This window comes from Artemia sp. Qi Xiang Cuo, chromosome 13 (assembly GCF_049724085.1).
Source record: "Artemia sp. Qi Xiang Cuo chromosome 13, ASM4972408v1, whole genome shotgun sequence".
In the NCBI taxonomy this organism is placed as follows: Eukaryota; Metazoa; Arthropoda; class Branchiopoda; order Anostraca; family Artemiidae; genus Artemia; species Artemia sp. Qi Xiang Cuo.
Genome location: NC_142806.1, coordinates 48985036 through 49004274, shown reverse-complemented (window position 1 = coordinate 49004274; position 19239 = coordinate 48985036). Strand labels below are relative to the sequence as shown.

Sequence of the window (19239 nt, the reverse complement as noted above, 5' to 3'; positions counted from 1 at the left end):
TTATCAAATAAAAGGGCATCTAATTCATTATTAATTTCTAAATCAAAAATATTCTCTAAATCCAAAAAATTTTCTTCCAGCTCTACTAATCTAGCATTACTTTGGCTTGTTGACGAGGAGGCACCCCCGGGAGGATTAGAACAGGAATTCATTACTTGCCAACATACTGAAGAGAGACAATGGCTGTACCTTTAAGAAGAACAGTAGACCACTCTGAAGTTTGTAAACCCGAACTTTTCTTGTAACTCTGGAAAAGAAAAACAAAGCAAGAACACACGAAGAGGAAAAACATCTCATTGTATAAACAGAAATCAAGAATATGCAAGCGGCAAATTACACATAAACACTCTCTCATGGCGCAGTTATAATACTTTTTAAATTTAAATTATTCATCAATTTTACTACTTTAATTTTACCAATATCCAATATTCACTCCTAATTACTTCAGTATTATAGCTGCCCCACAAACCTCAAAAAATATTAACCAAAAATAGAAAAATTCTAAGCGTCCTAATTAGAATCATTCGCACCGTCTGAGCCAGCGCAGGAGAGCTTGAGCGGATCGTAGCATTCGTTTGGAAACTTCATCCTCTGAGCCGTTTTTGATATTTTGGTTTCTAACCAAAGTTTGATCCCTTTTTAGATCAAACGCGTTTCCGCTATTTTCTCACTCGCTACTTTTGAATTTCGTAGTTTATAAGCAAGTGATAAAAGTTCTTTGCGTCGTTTCCCGAGATCAGCTGGCAAGTCAACAGATACGCTAAAACCGTTTTTTTTTCAGTTTACCACACTCTTTCATTATTTCTGACCGATCAAAATTTTCAAGGCTAGCGAAAATCGGATCAGCGGAATTTTTTCGTTGCGTGGACCGCCAGAGCCAGACGACTCGGCATTTGACGGTTTCTTCGAAATTCTGTATACTACATTCATCCGTATCTCATTCGCGGTAGCTATTCCGAGTTTTGATTCGAAGAAACCAACTACTTTCTGACGGAGATCTTCGCCATCTGAAGATTCTAGACCGTGGATAACAAGATTGTTTCTTCTCGAGTATAGTTCTGACCGAAGAGCGGTCGATTTAACTCTTAAAAGCTCGGATCTGAGCGACCTGTTTTCCGACCGTAGAAGTTTATTTTCCTGCTGGAGCTTTGCGATTTTCTGAAGGACTTTTTCCATTCGGTCATCAAAATATTGTTTCGTGAGTGCCATAATTCTCGACTATAATGCCACTATGCCTTCAAAAATTTTCAAAAAAACATGGAGTGATACTTACTCGCAAGGGCCCCTGTAAGGTAATAGAACCAACTATCACTCGGGGCCCGCTTTCAGAAAATGCAGTGTTTGAGAAATCCAAATTTGACGTTTCTCCGACTAGCGTTAGTGAACTATCCAATCAGTAATTATCCAATCTCAAGTTCCACTTCTCGCCAAAAGCCTATCACCAACGAATTAATTGATACACATAGGACAGGATTATACGTCACTATAATCGAAAGCCAATTGTTGTTACGAAATTCACTGATTTAATAAAGTTCATAAGTTATCCGCTTTAGATTTTAGATGTGTTTGCTCTGAACTCTGAAATAAGACTGTTAAATCAGGAGTTAAGCAGGGTTGTGTTCTATCCCCCTTTGTATGGATTATTTTGATGGTCTTTGTTTTAAGGAGCACAGGAAAGGCAATGGGAGAACACAGAATCAAATGGTGAAGGAAAACTCTCCTGTACTTAGATTATACTGATGATTTAAGCATCTTAGATGAAATTGTAAGCAAAATAAATGAAGTTTTGGTGGTTTTGCGAGTTCAGGGTGCTAGAATAGGTTTCAAAATTAATGTTAGGAAGACTAAGTCACTAAGGCTGGGAATAAGTGAAGATCAAAAGGTGACGTTGGGTAATGAAAAGATTGATCAGGTGGGCAGCTTCACTTACCTTAGTAGTATTTTTAGTAAAGATGGTGGGAGTAGTGAAGATATTAAATATAGAATAGCCAAGGCTCAGGGTGTTTTTTCACAGTTAAAAAAAGTCTGGAAGAATAGGAAGAAAAGTCTGCAAACCAAGATTAGAATATTAAAAGCTACAGTGATGACAGTGGTCAAATATGGCTCTGAAGCATGGATGCTCCAAAAAGCGTATGAAGATTTGCTAGATGTTTTGCAGATAAATTGCTTAAGGATTGTGCTGGGTACCCGGCTGACTGACCGTATTTCAAACAATAGGCCATAAGAAAAATGTGGTTCAATGCCGCTCTCTAGGGCTATAATGAAAGAAAGGTTGATGTGGCTAGGGCACGTTGTGCGGATGAAGGATGACAGATTGCCGACGATTGTTCTTTTCGGCCAACCATCTAGGGCTAAACGGAAAACAGGTCGTCCCCGTCTGGGGTGGGAGGACGTCATAAAGAAAGATTTAAAGGAAATGAGAAGTTCGTGGGCGGGTGTAAAAAGGGAGGTTTTGAATAGATTGGGGTGGAGGAGGAGCGTGCGTAGATGTGTTGGCCTTAGGCAGCTTGGTGCTGTGGTGAGTTGTTATTAGTAGTAGTAGTATTAGTTTACCCATCGGCAATGTGTCACAACTGTTTTCCGTTTGGCAGGTATAAATGGCTTAACAATCCATGTGCTTTGAATTTCCCCGACATTACTAGCGTTGAGAAGAATGGGGCACAGGGACGGTTTTTTTAAATTGACGGTGAAATACCCATGGAAATCCATGACTCGGTAAAAGAGTTTGTTTTTCAGTGCATAAATAGACCGGTGGGTAGGGACTCTCTGAGCATCTACAATTTATCTTTAGTAGAGGATGGGAGTAAGCACTTGGTACCTTCAAAACAAAAACTAATTGCCGACCTCAACCCGAAACAGAATATCTTTTTTCATCACGTGCTAGTGAAATGGATCGTGTCCAATGGTTTTAAAGTCACAAAGATTCATAGAGCCCTCCATTTTGATCAAAAGCCTTACATGTAAACGTTTATTGACACCTTTGTTAGTAAGCGTTCACAAGCGAAAACGAAAGTTGAGAAGAAAATCTATAAACTCATTTTGAACTCAGCCTTCGGTAAAATTTGCGAAAGCGTACAAAAAAGAAGTCGATGTGACATTGTAACCAATCCCAAAGATTGTGCTCGAATCACTATGGATCCAAACTTCAAATCATTCACAATCATAGACTCTAATAGGGTGCTCCTACATCTTAAGAAAAGAATCCTTGTTTTAAATAAAATATTGCAGGTGGGAGTGCAATAACGGAAATATCTAAAAACCTCATGTTGTCATTTTATTATAATGTATGCAAGGTGCAATGGCCGATTGAGGGACAAGTTAAAGTGTACTACGTGGACACTGATTCACTCCTGTTAAAAGTTAAAACTGAAAATCAAAATGGCCAATACACTATCTCACGAATAGACTACACCAACTGGAATGAATCCCTCTACCCAGAGCTAGTGAAACACCACGCTCAAATCAATAGTTAATGCTAAAATCTGAAACGGGTAGCGATCTGATATCCAGTGGTGTGTTTCCTGGTCCGAAGGTATACTGTGTGGAAACGCACAACAAGGATATCAAACAAGTGTGCAAGGGGGTACCTACACACTTTGTAAAAAATAATTTCCACATGAGTGTCTATAGAAACTGTGTGGAACGTAGTTTAGTCCCAAGAGCGAAAGTCATGGCTATTTGCTCTTTACAATTTATAAACTACACAGTTAGAGTTGAGAAAAACGCCATGTCAGCCATATCGGACAAAGTCTATGTACTTGAGGATGGTGTGAAGGTACTACCACACGGTCACTATCTAATCTCAGACCGAATTGAATGTGTAGAGTACAGAAAACAGCTCGGTCAGAAAAAGTTAACTTAAATGCTTTAATAGTACAAGGTGGGTTTTTGGGTGGTTGGGGATGGGTGTTTTAAATTCTTTTTTTATTTTGATCAAACAGTATGTGTGCAACGCAAGGCAATTTTTTCTTCATAAATTCCACTATTTAAAATGATTTAATGCCCCCCCGGCCCACCGCAGCGGGCCCCGCGGCACTTCCCGGCCCCCACGAGGCACTTCCTAGCCACCACAGCGGCCACACCCGGGGGGACCACATTTCAAATAAAAATGTATTATTATTTCAAGTGTGTGTATATTTCAATAAATGCTTTATCTTTATAAATAAATAAAAAAAAGTGTATTTATTAAAGTGTTGTTTCTAGTGCATATGTAAAATAAATGTTGTATTTTTATTATAAATAAATTAAAAAAAATGTATTTTTCTTGTTTAATGTGCTTGTTTTCTTGTTCAATGCATTATTTATAAAGTGCTATTACTTTTATATATGATAATAAAAGAAAATATGATTCTTTATTGATTTTATTCTTCTCATTATTCTTGAACGGACTAGTACTAATAGGGAAATTATTTAGTCATTAGACATCTATAGTCTACAGTTAGTTGTAGGTGAACTGTTGAAGGGAACATGTATCAATTTAAAACAATATTCAGATCGTTTCTGTGTGGGTCATCAATGTCAGGCAAAACGACATCTTAACTAAAATAATTAAAAACTGCGATAAAATTTTTGTGGAAAAGCCGAAAAAAATCTAGTATTGTTACAGTATTTGGCAGGAGTCATGCGATAAAATAAAAGCAATTGCCATATCGGGGTTGGTGCAGATACAATTCATACAGGGACTTGATGTTTTCAACATTATTGAACCAAACTCTTGGCTGATTATTGACGATTTAGCTGAATCTATTGAACAATGGTCGCAGGAAATGCTACAACTATTCACTGTTCACTCTCATCATGAACAGATTTCCATTCCTCTGGTTCTATACAACCTCTTTCATCATAGCAAATGTATGCAAACACTTGTATTGAACTGCACCTACTTTATCATCTACAGGATTGTTCGTGATTCTAGCTCGCTAATGACTCTCAATAAACAAATATACCCCGGTGCCCCCAAATTTCTGTTCTCAGCATACAATCAGGCAACTAATAAACCCTACGGCTATATCCTATTGGTTCTTAATCAAAATACACCCGAGGATCTGCGTGTAGTCACATATATTTTTGACAATGAAATTGCAGTATATCTCTCCGTGAACAGTAAAAAAGGCTAGTAGTTGCCATCATGACACTGAAGAAACTACATGAAAACAGACATTTATTTTCCGTTCTAAGCACTTCAAAACCCCCACTTAGGAAAGCTATACTCAAACACGGTATTGACAATGATTTCATTAATCTAATATGATAACTTTGTTTAAATTTAACCGAGGGAAATGTTTAACTGCCAGAAGTAGTTAAGCAACAGGCAAAGCAACATTGTTCCATTGTACGTACATTGGCCTGTAAAAAGAAAGAAAAGAATTTTAAAAGGAAACGTCGTGGCTAAACCCTATAAATTGACTCCAATAGAACTCGCTCTCTCACCCCTGGAACACTTTGAGAACAATCTGAGTAAATTCATTGACAACGAGAATATTGAGGATGATAAAAAACTGCTTTTACTTCAAGATACACTTCACCGAGTGGACAAACATAAGCCCTATCGTGCGAAGGCTAGTGGTATTGATCACAAAAAAAACCGTCTCCACAGGATTCTTCTTCTGCTATCACTGGTGGAATACATTTAAAGAAGGAGGAGGAATTGGATTCGATAGTGTCGAGCATTGGAAATCTAATGCCGCACTCATATCGTGAACAAAGTAAACGACTCATAACATATCTCATGGAAAGTGGTTGAGATCATATTCAAGTTAATAGCAATGGGAAAGGGATTATAATTCAGGGCAAGAGCTATAATCTACTGGATTTAATATACGATATGGTTACAAATCGTAAAGAACTATAATCATTTGACGCTCATCTATACAACTTTCTAAATGCATTAAACTTCCCCAAAAGTCTTATTAGCAATAGGCAAATTCTAAAAAAAATTAAATGAACATGCACTCTCGTCGTCAACATCATCAAAATATGAACACGAAGAAGAAGAAGATTTTAAATCAATCTTGGAAAACACTTGCATACCTAGTGGGAACATGGATTTGACAATGAGGAGGAGGATGAGCACACCTCTGAAGCGAAGATGCATCAGGTCAACGTGATCACCACCAACACCAACCACTAGTTTACAAAAGGGTAGCGGACGTTACACTGCATGTTTACGTTAAAAATGATTGAAGTTATGAAATGTGTTTATGAAAATATTAGTGAAGTGGTAAGTATAAATTCCCCCACCCCTCTTTCCAAAGTCACTGGTGTTCACACTAAAAATTTACAAGACTATCTACAAAATGAAACAAGTTACACTCTGCATAGAAACCATAGACTTCGTGCTAATCATTTTCAAAAAACTAAAGCCTTTTTTCCCTGCATATAATGCAAACAGATCTCTTAACTGTAGATGAGATTCAAAGACGTCCTAATACACCATACAAGTACATTCTACTTGCAATCAGTGTTTATAGCCGTTATGTATATGCAATTCCATTGCGGTCAAAGAGAGGTGTTGAAGTTGCCCAGGCTATTGAAAGTATTCTCGAACAGGATTCATATAAAAAAAATCAAACGGATCGCGTTAGTGAATTTGTTAATCTCCATGTTGAAAAAGTACTAATGAAATATAATACAATGCTCTATCATATTCATAGTCCTATAAAGGCTGCATTGGCCGAACGATTGATAAGAACTGTTCGACTTTTAATTTCAAGATATTGTACAATGAAAAAAACATCTGCTTTTATTCATGATTTAGATCTCATCGATCATTGTCAACTCAACCCCAACGGAAGCTCATCATTCCGATCATGATACAATTGATACTTTTCTTAAACAATATTGCAATGAAACGATTATCAAGAAGAAGGAAAATGCAATGTTCGTGATACTGTTTGAATTAATAGAACAACTAATATTTTTAAAAAAGGTAATTACTTTTGGTCCACTGAACTTTTTAAAGTGGCAAAATCCCAGACACTAAACCCATAACTTATCGTTTGCGAGATACCAAAGATGAAGAGATTCTCGGCGGCTTTTCTGACTATCAAATACAAAAAGTTAAAAATGATGATGAAATCTACCAAATTGAAAAGATATTAAAGACTCGTACTCTCAGGGGTAAGAAACAGTTACTTGTTTGGTGGCTAGGATACAACTCTGATTTTGATTCTTCGATCAGTGTTGAAGATATTGACAATGCCCAATGACTTCTATGTAACATTTATGTCCAACGTTTCCGATCCTCTCTACAATGACTTGAATAAAACAAGTGATTTTTGGATGAAACTCTCCCCCAACGTTAAATTCGATGACGGAAAGTATGAAGTGACTCTTGTCAGCCGTATTCACGAAAATGCCTATGATTTACAGAGAAAGGATCCTTTGTGTGATATATAAGTTATACCACTCGACTCGTCACTCTTTTTCGAGTATGAATGGGTTGAAGCCTTTAAATCTAGCTAATGTCCACATGTCAAATTGAATTATATAGAATATGATAGTATGACAGATTTGTGTCGTACAATCAATAGAAAAATTTCATATCGTAGGAATGTTACATTCCATTTTAATTATTCAATGGAACACGATAGGATTTACATTACCTCACCAATTGATACTGAAATAATTCATCTCAATGATAATCTGAGAGACGTTCTTGGCTTTAAACAGAATATGATCAATGGGAAAAACGCAGGCACTGTTAACAGGATGGACCAAGTTATTTTTGCTGATTATCCACCTGGTTTCAGCTCGGACTCTTGCATATTTCTGTATGTATCCTTTGTGCAAACATCAAGAGTTGGAAATTCAAATGTCCCCCTCCTACGTGTTCTTGAACGGAAAACATCTCATGAACTTGTTCATCACTATAATATAAAGCATGTTCAGTATGTTCCTGTAAACACTTTATATTTGGAACTCTGTCAGTTAACACTAAGAAGTGAATTGGGTGATCCTCTAGCAATAACAAAATGTTTAGCAGTGATTAAATCTCATTTTGGACCCATCGTCGGCGACACCACCACCACCTAAAATGAACAATAAAAGAATTCTATTTGTCTGTCCTGATATCAATTGCTATGTTGGTGCTCTGAGTCCACGTCAAATAGGTCATGGATTGGACTATTACAAGGGCCTACTACAATGTCTGGTTATGGTCTTGGTAGCTGGTTTGCTAGACTATTTCGTTCTGCAATACCCCTTGCTAGAAACTATCTTGTACCTGCTGCATCAAATTTTGCTGCTTCAAAACTACAGGACTGGGAGTCGGGTAAAAATTTCAAGGAGAGTGTTAAGGAAAATATTAGATCTTCAGCAAGAGCCGTTGGTGAGCAATTAAAATCTCAGCAAAATGGGGAGGGGTTGAAAAGGATGCGTGCGCCTCATTCACTCATCAGTCTCTACCCAGGCGGGAAGCGAAGGACATCAACAAGGACTTTGAGGAATAAAACGAAGAAGACCAAGAAAAAGAAAAAGAAAAATATTATTACATCAAAGAAGGATTTCTTCTCTTAAGATTACTTATCTCCCCCACAAGGAATCACATCCATCAATCAGTTTCTCGTTGAATCTGTTCAATCCTGAAAATGTTGATGTCAGTGTGAAGTATGGCTACTATGAACAATTTCATCCCCAGCAACCCCTCTCAGAAAATATACACTTTCAGATATTTTCCAGTGAAGACTATTTCATTAATTTGTCTTCAAAATTTATTGATTTAAATGCTGCGGTGAAGAAAAGGTCATATAATACAACTCCAACTGCTGCCGATGGTCTTTCCTATGAAAACTGTATTCTACACAACCTGTTCAAACAAATTAATGTATTTATTGATGGAATATTGGTGAGGACTAGAAATAATTTATCCAACTATGCAAGCTACATACAATTTATGATGATGACACCAAAAGCATATAAGGAGTTGAGAGGACAGTCATTGGGCTATGAATAGCGATCAGGTATTGATACTGACGGTGAGTTGAATTAAATAAAAAAAAAGCCTAAAATAAATAAAATAAAAATAATTTCACATTAATTGAAAAAAAATTAAAGGAAGAGTAGTTTTAAGGAGGAAATATAGCATATATATTTCTGCAATTGTTATTCTGCAGTTTATATCATCCTAAATACTTTTTTTTATAGTATAACTTAATCATAATGCTTTGAGTGGAATTCTTTGAACCACCATGCACTAAGATCTATTGACACCCTTCTTCCTAAATAAATCAACTAATTACAAGATACAAATTGGACTTCAATAAAGAATAATTTTTTTGCGATCTCAGTTAATAGATTTTTTCTGTCCTTCTCAGCACGATGTTGTTTATCCTTTGATCCCAACAGAGATGAGAGTTTCCAGTATCGGTTATCGTCCCTGGATTGGGTGGGAAGAAATGTTAAAGAAATAGTTTAAGGAAACCGAAGCTTAGTGTGATGGGGTAACCAGTGAAGCTTTGAATTGACTAAGCTAGAGGCTTGTGTATATATTTGTATGCTTGGATGTGTTAGAAAAAAAAACTCTAGCATCTATTGCTCCACTTGTCCAACATGTTGCGTTTTTTGTGTGACTTTCTTTGAAGCTTTTTTTTATAACAAAAAGTAAACAGTTAAAATAAACACAATAAATTCATCTGTTTAGCAAATCAATTGGTACTGACTAACCTTCTGGCAACAGAAGGTCCAAGATTATCTTCAGATATAGCTAATTTTCAAAATATTTTTGATTTCATTGAGGTCTACTTGGCTCTGCCAAAATGTTCAGTAAGTTTCGAATCTATCAGAGACGAGAAAAAATGGGAAAATTTTCGTGCATCGCAAACGGATATAGCCAAAATTAGTTTCAGATGTTTTTTTTTTTACAAATGTCATTTTGAAGCTTATTTGAGATACGAAACTTAGGACCCAGATTTTTTCCGTCCCAAATCTTTTTGCCTTTTGGTCTGGAATGATAAAACATTCAAAATCAAGTAACTGGGTTGGAAAAGTATTAAGTATCCCAACAAATAGAAATGGATAAGTTTTACACCCATTTTTGGGCATAGCAAATGTATCTCAAGGTTTTTTTATAAGCACTAGGGCTCCCTTAGGTCAACAGCTTATGGATATAAGTTTCAGCCTTTCAAGAAACTTCTTTCGGTCCTTTTTCAGACGAACGAATATTAAGAGACAGAAGTGTATTGTCACTTTTATCTCTTTCCCTAAACGCAACATTTCGATTGCCTTTATTCTCATAAAACACCCTATAAAAGTTGCAAATCAAACTCTCCAGTTGCTCCTTTCTGTTTTGTATTTAGTGCCTACCTTTTTGCCGTGCTTCCTTACCAGGGTGGTAAAACCTATGAAGTGGGGGCTTAGGGTGGTTTTACCTCTAGGCATAGTCTTTGCCCAGTTATACCTAAGTACGTCCGATTTTACTCTAACCCCACTACCCAGCCTTCTGCTGAGAGGTAGTTTTCTAAGTTATAAAAAAGCTTGTTACTAACTACTGGAAGTAATCTCTAATTGAAGATTTCCGGATAGTTTTGGGATGCAGGTGCTAGCTCATAATTATAGCCTGCAGATATTCTCATTTACATATTAGTGCATCCATTATCATAGGAACAGTTGGGAGGATCGAGTCGAAATTTTGGAGCTGTATGAATTTTTCGGAGTCTGTGGGGGAGGGGGAGGGATTCAAGAGAATCTCACGTACTGTGTTCTGAGGGAAGAGATATGGGGGCAAAAATGTGTGTCCCAGATCGTCCTAAAAGCTTTGACACTCTTAGCCCCAAGTGACACTTTGAATCCGTTTACACTAAGGAAGTGACGTAAATCGAAATACAGTATATTAACCTATGCTACAAAAGTAGCGTATCTTTAATATAGAAGAATGTCATCTTCAATTTGACTCGATGATCTATCATAGCCTTTTGCCATGTTCGTTAGGGCAAATACCATCAAAATATTTCATATAAACTGGAAAAGAAAACCACCGAGCTAAACTTTGAGTCTATACCAAACCAAAAACTAACTCCCCTTTCAAACTTAAACGCAGCGATATCATTGTTATGCACAGCCCTAATAATTTTAACGGACTTAACTGACGTATCCCTTTCTTCTCCGAAAACTGCACTGTTTATCTCTTAAACTTCATCTACGGCATCATTTACTCTAATAAAGTATCATCATGGTAAACAGCATACCTCCTGCAGAAATTAAGCTAATGTATCTGTAATTACCACTTGTATTCTTATTATCTGCCCTAGAAAGGGCTCCTAAAATCACTATGAGCTTGCCATTTTTTTAAATCAAATTCATATTCCTTAGTAATTTCTAACTAATTTCAGGACCACCATATTTCAAAGGTTCAGATACTACGCTATTAGTTCCTAAAGCTTTATTATTTTTTAATCCTTTTTGAACCATCTCATTTCCTACTCATAGAAGTTTCCTTTCCTTCTTAACTGTCTTCAATGTTTTCAAAATAAAATCTCAAAATGTTCTACCCATCTCTCTTCAATACTTTTCTTGTCAGTGATTTAAACCCCGTTCCTATCTTTAACTGGGTGAAGTTCAGACTGAGGGCATGTTTCTTCAGTGCGTAGGGAATTAATTGTCCTGGAAAGAAGCTAGAAAAGGGAAATGATAGTTGCATTTGACTATGGCAAATGCAGTCTCCTCTATGTTTCTGTCGCCAGTCACTGAAGACGAACTGCTGAAGATTGTTCAAGCCATGAAAAACGGTCACTCCGAAGGTCCAGATGGGTCGTCAAACTACCTCATAAAGAAGACCATCGATTGCTATGTTGGCGTTATCGCACACATCGTCAATTCTTCATTTAAAGATGGCATATTTCCTACTGTCTTCAAGTCGGCGAAGGTTATACCCCTCCACAAAGGTAGCGACCCCAAGCTGCCTTCAAACTACTACCCTATCTCTATTCCCTCTGCTTTTTCGAAGATTATGGAGCGTTGCATCTACAACAGACTGATGAATTATCTCACTATGTCTAACTTCTTCAACAAGTATCACTTTGGATTTAGGCCTGGGCACTCAACCGAACATTCTATATTGGTTTTGCTACAGTTTTTGAATGATGCGATGGACCGTGATGTGATACCAGCTACAATATTTTTGAATGTAAAAAAAGCGACACGATTTGTCATCTGATTCTTCTGGATAAGCTTGACAACTGCGGAATAGGAGGTAATGCTGTCTTACTCATTCAGTCTTACCTCAGTGGTCAGAATCAATTTGTGGATGGAGGGGCAGTAAGATCGGTAAAAACACCATGTTCTGAAAAGGTAGGAATACCAAAAGGTTCAATTCTTCGACCACTACCATTTTAATATATGCCAATGACCTTCTGAACACTATCACCGATGATGGACTTGCTTTACTATTCGCAGACGACACGGCTAATTCTGTCACAGGTTCAGATGAATCATCCGTCAGAGAAAACCTCTGTTTTGGTCTAAAGAAGCTATTGCAAAGGTTTTCTGACAACCTCATGGTGTTAAACTCTTCGAAGACCCATTTTATCATCTTCTTTCGAATTTCACTTGCCTTACCGTCGATTTCTCAAATATCTGTCCGTTTTAACGGAGAACTAGTTACCATTGCCAGAAAGGAGTCTTGTAAGTATCTAGGGCTAAAAGTTGATGAAAATTTATCTTGGAAACTTCATCTTGATAGGCTAAGGATACAGCTAGAAAGGAATGTGGGGTTACTGCGGTATCTAAAATTTCATCTCCCTTTCCCGGCTCTTAAGTCAGTTTATTCTTCTCTAATCCATTCTTATTTTAATTATTGTCCAATTACTTATTTAAATACTTTCAAATCTCTAATTAAGCCCCTTCAACGTCTTCAAAATAATTCCCTTCGTACATTAAAAGAACTCCTTCCTTCCCCATCTTCCCTCCCCAATAAATCCCCTACTAAGAGCCTTTATACATTTTTAAGAATATTGCCAGTTGATCTAGTCCTTCCTGTACATTGTGTCCTTTTCAGACTAAAACAAATAAAAGAATTATTACCATTGGCTTTAGATTCTAGTAACTTCCCTTTACTTTCTTTTGTCCAGAATAATTATTGTTTAAGAAGAAGTTTAGCCAAATTACCTTGCCCTAGAATCCAAACTGAAAGATCCAGATTTTCTCTTAAAAATGCAATAATAAAGTTCTGGAATATTTATGAAAGTAATATAGATTCACGTTTTTCTATTCCAGTTTCTAAAGCTAAATTCAAACTATATCTAATAAGTAATTATAGATAGGCTAACTATTTATTTATTTGAAGTCATGTTGGCTGGTGCTATTGTTGATAAATATTTAATTAGGTGGTAATATATTGATTTGAGGTGTGGGTTGTGGTCTCAGTGTGGTGTCTCATTTTCTTCCGAGTATATCTAGTGTATTATTATTTTTTTCCTCATTTGTTATTATTATTATTATTTCTTTAATAATTTTTTTTTAGGGTACCTGTTTTTGAGTATAACTCACAGTGTAGGCACCCTCTGTAAATATTTTCTTTTCCATTGATTCATATTGTAAAAGTTTTATTTTGTCTTGTAGTGATTTAATTAGAAATTAAATGAACTTGAACTTGAGAGATAACAGAAGTGTATAACATTTTATTTTTAATAATATGTTACTCATCCGAAAGTAATTTTCGGGGTTCTATAGAGCAAATGCACATGTAGAGGCTTTTGACCCACTCCCCCTAAATAACATTTAAAATTCCCCCTTCTTTTTAATTTTGTGCAAACTATATGTCATTTGCAATAATTGGCGCGCTGTTTCTGCGACGTGATCTTCCACATGTCTTTTTGAAAGCTTTCCACGCCTGGCGGAATAAATAATGCTTCAAAATGTTCAATGGCTTGTGAAAAATATATGACCCCTTGGTTTCCATACAATAAGAATATCTCCATAACGAGTGTTATTTTTTACTGATGCTCCCCTCCCCCCCCCCCCAAAAAAAAACCAACTTGGAAGCACCAAAAGTAAATTTCTGTAAATGGCATGCTTTGGGCTTTTTGACAAATATGCTACATTAGAGTATTTTTACATTTCAAATTTGTTTTATAACTAAGTATTTTTCAATTAAATTTTATTATATATTTATAATAATAAAAAAATATATCGTTTGCTCGCATTGAAAACGCCGTATATTAATCAACCGACGAATTAATGGTGGCCATATGGTGCAAAGATTAAAAATTAAAATGTAAGACAGAATTTAAAGCGGAGCCGACCATTGTTGATTTTTTTGGGGTATTACAGAGTTTTATTTTTTTTTTTTAATTAAATACGCCTATATTGATTTTTCCTTGTAAATTATGCTTTCTTGTTTTATGTACTTGGCATGGTCAATCGCAAATACAGAAAACCTGTTTTGCTGATGAAACAAGATATAATTTTCAAGCTATTCCTGCAAAAAGTTTTTATTCGAGTATACAAATTAAAATGATTTTCAGAAATAAAATTTTTAGCTCATTAGTGGACTTTATTACAGATTGTGACATTCAAGATATGCTTTAGAATTTTTTAGCTATACCTACTATGTTCATCAGTTTTCTTTACGTTCTACGGTAGAACATTTAAACTATTATATCTGCTTGGTTTGATTTCAAATTTATTTTGCAGTAAATTTTTCCACTGTAATTAATAAAGTATTATAATGTTTCCGAAATTTTATTAGAAGTGTTTCGAATTGTTAAGTATGATCAAAGTTGAATATCCTCTTAACGTTTTATTATCATAAACAATTCTTGTTAATATGAAACAAGACTAACTATGTATTCAAAAGGACAATAAGAAAAAGAATGGTTTAGAACAATTACATGTACATGGCATAATACTGAAAAATAATAATTTTGGCAAAAGGCATATAGTTGGTGTATATAGGTGCGGTCACATGTTCTTTTTGAATGACAATGAGACAATTGATTGCTGTAAGTAGCTTTAGTTAGTAGGGCAAATATATGTTGATTAGATTCGATATTTCATAAGTGTGTTTTTTTGAACTCTTGAAAAAGGGAGCATTTGAAAACTTAGACAAATTTTTCCATAGAAAAGATAAAATGTCAAAACTGACATATTTCGAAATCTAAAATGACACATTTGGAACCAGATCGCTCGAAAATCTCCTTATACAATGATGAATAAAAGTCATAGGAAAAAATATGGTATTACAGATAGTTGGGAAATGTGGAACACCAAGATTTCGACTCTTTTTGGGACTGACATCACGTGGTAGTATGACGAAGTACTCGAGAAAGCCTTCCCACAAAAGGTTGCCCCACTGGCTTAATTTGCTATATGACAAAGGGAAAACTGCCCCCTCAAGACCCAATTTTGCCGACACCCCCCCCCCCATCCCTAGCCCTCAGTTTGACCCCCAGCTTAAATTTAGTTTCTGCAAAAACTCAGTCTGGAAAAATCCTGCATAATTCATTCCCAATAAATAGAGTAGTTTTCTTTAGTATACCTTTGTTTTTTGGTAATATATGGCTCATTTTTCAGTTTTCACTGTGATCTTCAGTTGATTTGAGAAAATTGGCTCCAACTTTGCTCCTCCCCCCCCCCCTCCCCCGATATTTTAAAAAATTACACCCCTGTTGTCCCTACCTAAGGTTATTTTGTAGGCCTTAACATGGATTTCCCTCAATTAAATGGATTGTATCTAACCCTATTAAACGTTGAGGACATCAGCGATAAACTTTCTACCATAGTCTTTAGACGGTACCAAATTCTCGTTATACTGTTCTTGCTGAACAACTGGCACATTTATCTGAAACTGTTGGCAACTGTGCTCAGGTCAGAATATCACCTCAACAAGTAAACTTTTGAAATTCTTAGTAGCCCTCTTTTATTAGGCTTAAAGAGGGTTTGAAAAGTAGTATGTACTATCTGGGCCTTATTTTTTCACAAAAAGAGCTTTTTCGGACAGAACTTCTTTAAGGTTTACGCTTAACTTCCACTTTAGGTGCTTCTAATTTTTGGAAGCTTGTTTGTCTAAGCCTAGGTAATACAACACCCCAAACCAGGCTAGGGGCAAAGCAGAGGAAAATAGGTAGGCTACTCATTTTATTAATGGTCTGCTTCATCCCTTCTCCTCAAACAAATGCTAGCCTAGAAAATAGCCTTATAAGAAAATTCTAACTTAAATAGCCTAGGCTAATAGCCTAGCCTACAGTTTGAATATTTTCAAACCTATTATCCTAGGCCTATAAAATTTTCAGACCTGCTTCCAGGATAAACCATAAGAGTTAAAGGAGCATTAATGCACAACTAGGGCTTGTAAGAAGGAGATATGCTGAAAAATTGGATTTAACACATTCAAAGCCACTTCCTATAGGGTAAAAGACCAGTATCCAATATATCAAAATTATGTAAAACTCAAGACCTCATATCTTGTTATCAAATTAGAGAAGAAAAGGTTTTTATAATCCAATGACTAGTTAAAATTCAAAGCTATACAACAACATGGTTATTATTGAAATTATTTAAGATCATTCACTGAAAATGATTAGTTTATTGACTTAACAAGAAAGACCTCTTTTAGGAAATACCAATTATCCTATTTTGATGTAAATATCTTTTTAGTGTTTCAGTATTATGCACATAGGCTATTAATAGAAAGCTGATTAACTTCTGATTCTAAAAATATAACTTTTATTTCTTGATTTTTGTTCTGTAAATCACAAATATTAAATATATATTTATATCATTTCACTTGCTTGTCAAAAAAGAGACCACACATTGGATTTATGATGACAAATTACTCCCACTGGGCTGGCTTTAGTGAAAGATGATTGGGTCTTCACTTGCATAGTGTCATAGGCTACTGTAGTAAAAAAGGGGCAGTCCAAAAACCCATTGCTATTTTTCCAAAATGCCAAAGAAAAGTGGTCTTTCCCAAAAAGAGGTCTTTTACCCTAGGCTATAATTCACCCTCAATCCCCCCACCTAACATGCAAATATACAGCCAAAATTATATATTTCCAATGCATTTTATTATGTGTCCCTCTTGTTTCAACTTGTTAGCCTACCCATAAATTATAGCCTATGTATTCTCTCACCAAATCAAGAAATAGAAAAACACATGGGAAATATATGGTCTGGGGTATATATTTGCACATTCAAAGGGGAGAGGGGTAAGGTAAAGTTGAAGCAACTCCAAAATGTGCTACATAGGCCTATAATTTTTCTGCATACTAGAAAGCAGTGGCACCATTTCAGAAAACCTTGAGGGGGACAAAGATCAATTTTGGGCCCTGTACAGACTCAAAATGTAATTACTCTGTTTGGTAGACTACTTTTCAAATTAGTCTTTGGATACACATTAAAGCAACATAATTTATTTAGATTTTGTCTTTTGCAACCTGGTTAGGGACCAAAAAGTTGTTACAGGATGGAATATTTATGAAATAAATTAAAAACTGAAAGTAATGTGCAGTTACTTAAGCAATAGATATCTCCTTGGCTGGTCAATATCTACAAAATCATATTATTGAGTTATGACAAAAGTGAATACACCATTCAATGCCTTTTTTTATGCTGATTACGAATATAGGCTAATAAGCATTTCTATTGGAAATGAATTTCACCCCCCCCTATATCGGCCAATTCCGGGTTAGGTTAGGTATAGCCTATATAGGGGGGGGGCTGAAATTCATTTCCGATAGAAATGCTTATTATATTAATAATAAGCATAAAAAAGGGCATCAAATTGTGTATTCACTTTAGTCCTAACTCAATAATATGATTTGGTAGATATTGACCCCTTGGCTTCATTTTTGCAAAGTTATCCACAACCTTTTCAAAGTCAAGCTCTTTTGCTGCAGCCTTTTCAGAGAAAATAAGGAGCAAATGTGAAAGTTGCTTGTTGTCCATTGTTGTTTGAAGATAATCCTTCACAAAGGACAACACAGAGAAAAATCATTCATTTGAGAATGTTGTAAGGAGGAGTGTGAGGACTACCCTTGTGACCTCAAGAACCTCAGAATAAGCTTCTTTCAATCCTCTTAGGCTTTTGAAAAAGTCTAAAGCATTTTCTGGTTTCTGTGGAAGCTATGACACATATGCAGGAGCTACCAAAGCTTGACTCTTCAGCTCTATAACATTGATGCCAGCCGTATTGAAGTATGTTGCAGTCTTGAGAAGTAAATATGTGTTCAAAAAGTCTCTTCAAATGAAAAGCACTCTTCAAACTCATTTACCACTCTGTCCAGAACCTTGTAGAGCTCTTTTCACATTTTCTCTTCTGTTCTTATGCCCTCAGATTCAGTACTGTGCTTCCCAAGTGCTGATGTTGTCAAATAGTCCCTGAGTCTTCTGGATATCTTCTGAACTTGTTTTGATTTTTCTGGTATGGTTGAAGCAGAGTGCTTGTTTCCAACAGACCAGCTCCAACATTAATAGCCATCTCCTTAGACTTGCCATATATGACTTGAAAATACTCAATATCATTCATTGTCTTCAGTTGGTTTTTTGTTGTGGTGATTAAAGTGCAGGAGTCTGAAATGATCAGATCTGGGGCCTGCAGCTGTTCAGATAAAGGGTTGATCACTGCAAGAAATTTGTGAATGACATGCACCCTGAAAATGAAGGGAAACAATTCTAGTTGATTCTTAAGACCTTTAGCTTCTGCTGCTTCCTCCCTGTCAGAAGATTCTTGAGCAACTAACAGAACTGCAAATATGCAGTCATCTTACCAGAATTTTAGCCACTGATCTGTACCAGTAAGACCAAAGTCACAACTGTCCTTTCAGGCATTAGCATGGACACATTGGGAGTTTTCTGGGCCTCAACATACAAGTGCTATCAAGTGTTGCTGTTAGAAACAAAACCATAAACTGTTTGCAAAACTAAAAATACTGACACAATTCTTTGTGTTTTCTGCATACAATCACCAATAACAAGGTTAAGTCTATGGCAATGACAGTAAGTGTACACTGCTTGCAGTGTTTTTTCCTGGAGTTAGGCTTGTACTCCTGAAAAATGTCCACTTATTACACTTGCCCTGTCATAACAGTGTCCAATAGACTTGACCAGTCAATGCTGATACCCTTTATTTTGTAGTAAATAAAGCTGCCAAAATCCTGTGGTAGCAACCTATGCTGCATGTGGTAGCAACCTATGGCTCTTTTTTTTATTTTCATATCATGAACATAGCACACTAAGATTGTAAGTTGTTCCATTTTTGAGAGGTCTTTTGTATTGTCAGCAAGAACAGCAAAATATTTTGCTTCT

At 36.0% G+C, this 19239-nt stretch overlaps 1 protein-coding gene across 4 annotated transcripts in view; it reads left to right on the top strand.

The window, feature by feature from the left end:
* The first annotated feature begins 15803 nt into the window (after positions 1 to 15803).
* Positions 15804 to 19239, top strand: part of Tfb1 (transcription factor B1) — a 74915-nt gene continuing 71479 nt past the window's right edge. For 2 of the 4 annotated variants that reach the window (XM_089098625.1, XM_089098622.1), the window contains exon 1: positions 15836 to 15883. The gene's annotated coding sequence lies outside the window, so the exon portion shown is untranslated. The other 2 variants (XM_089098623.1, XM_089098624.1) reach the window with 2 other exon arrangements.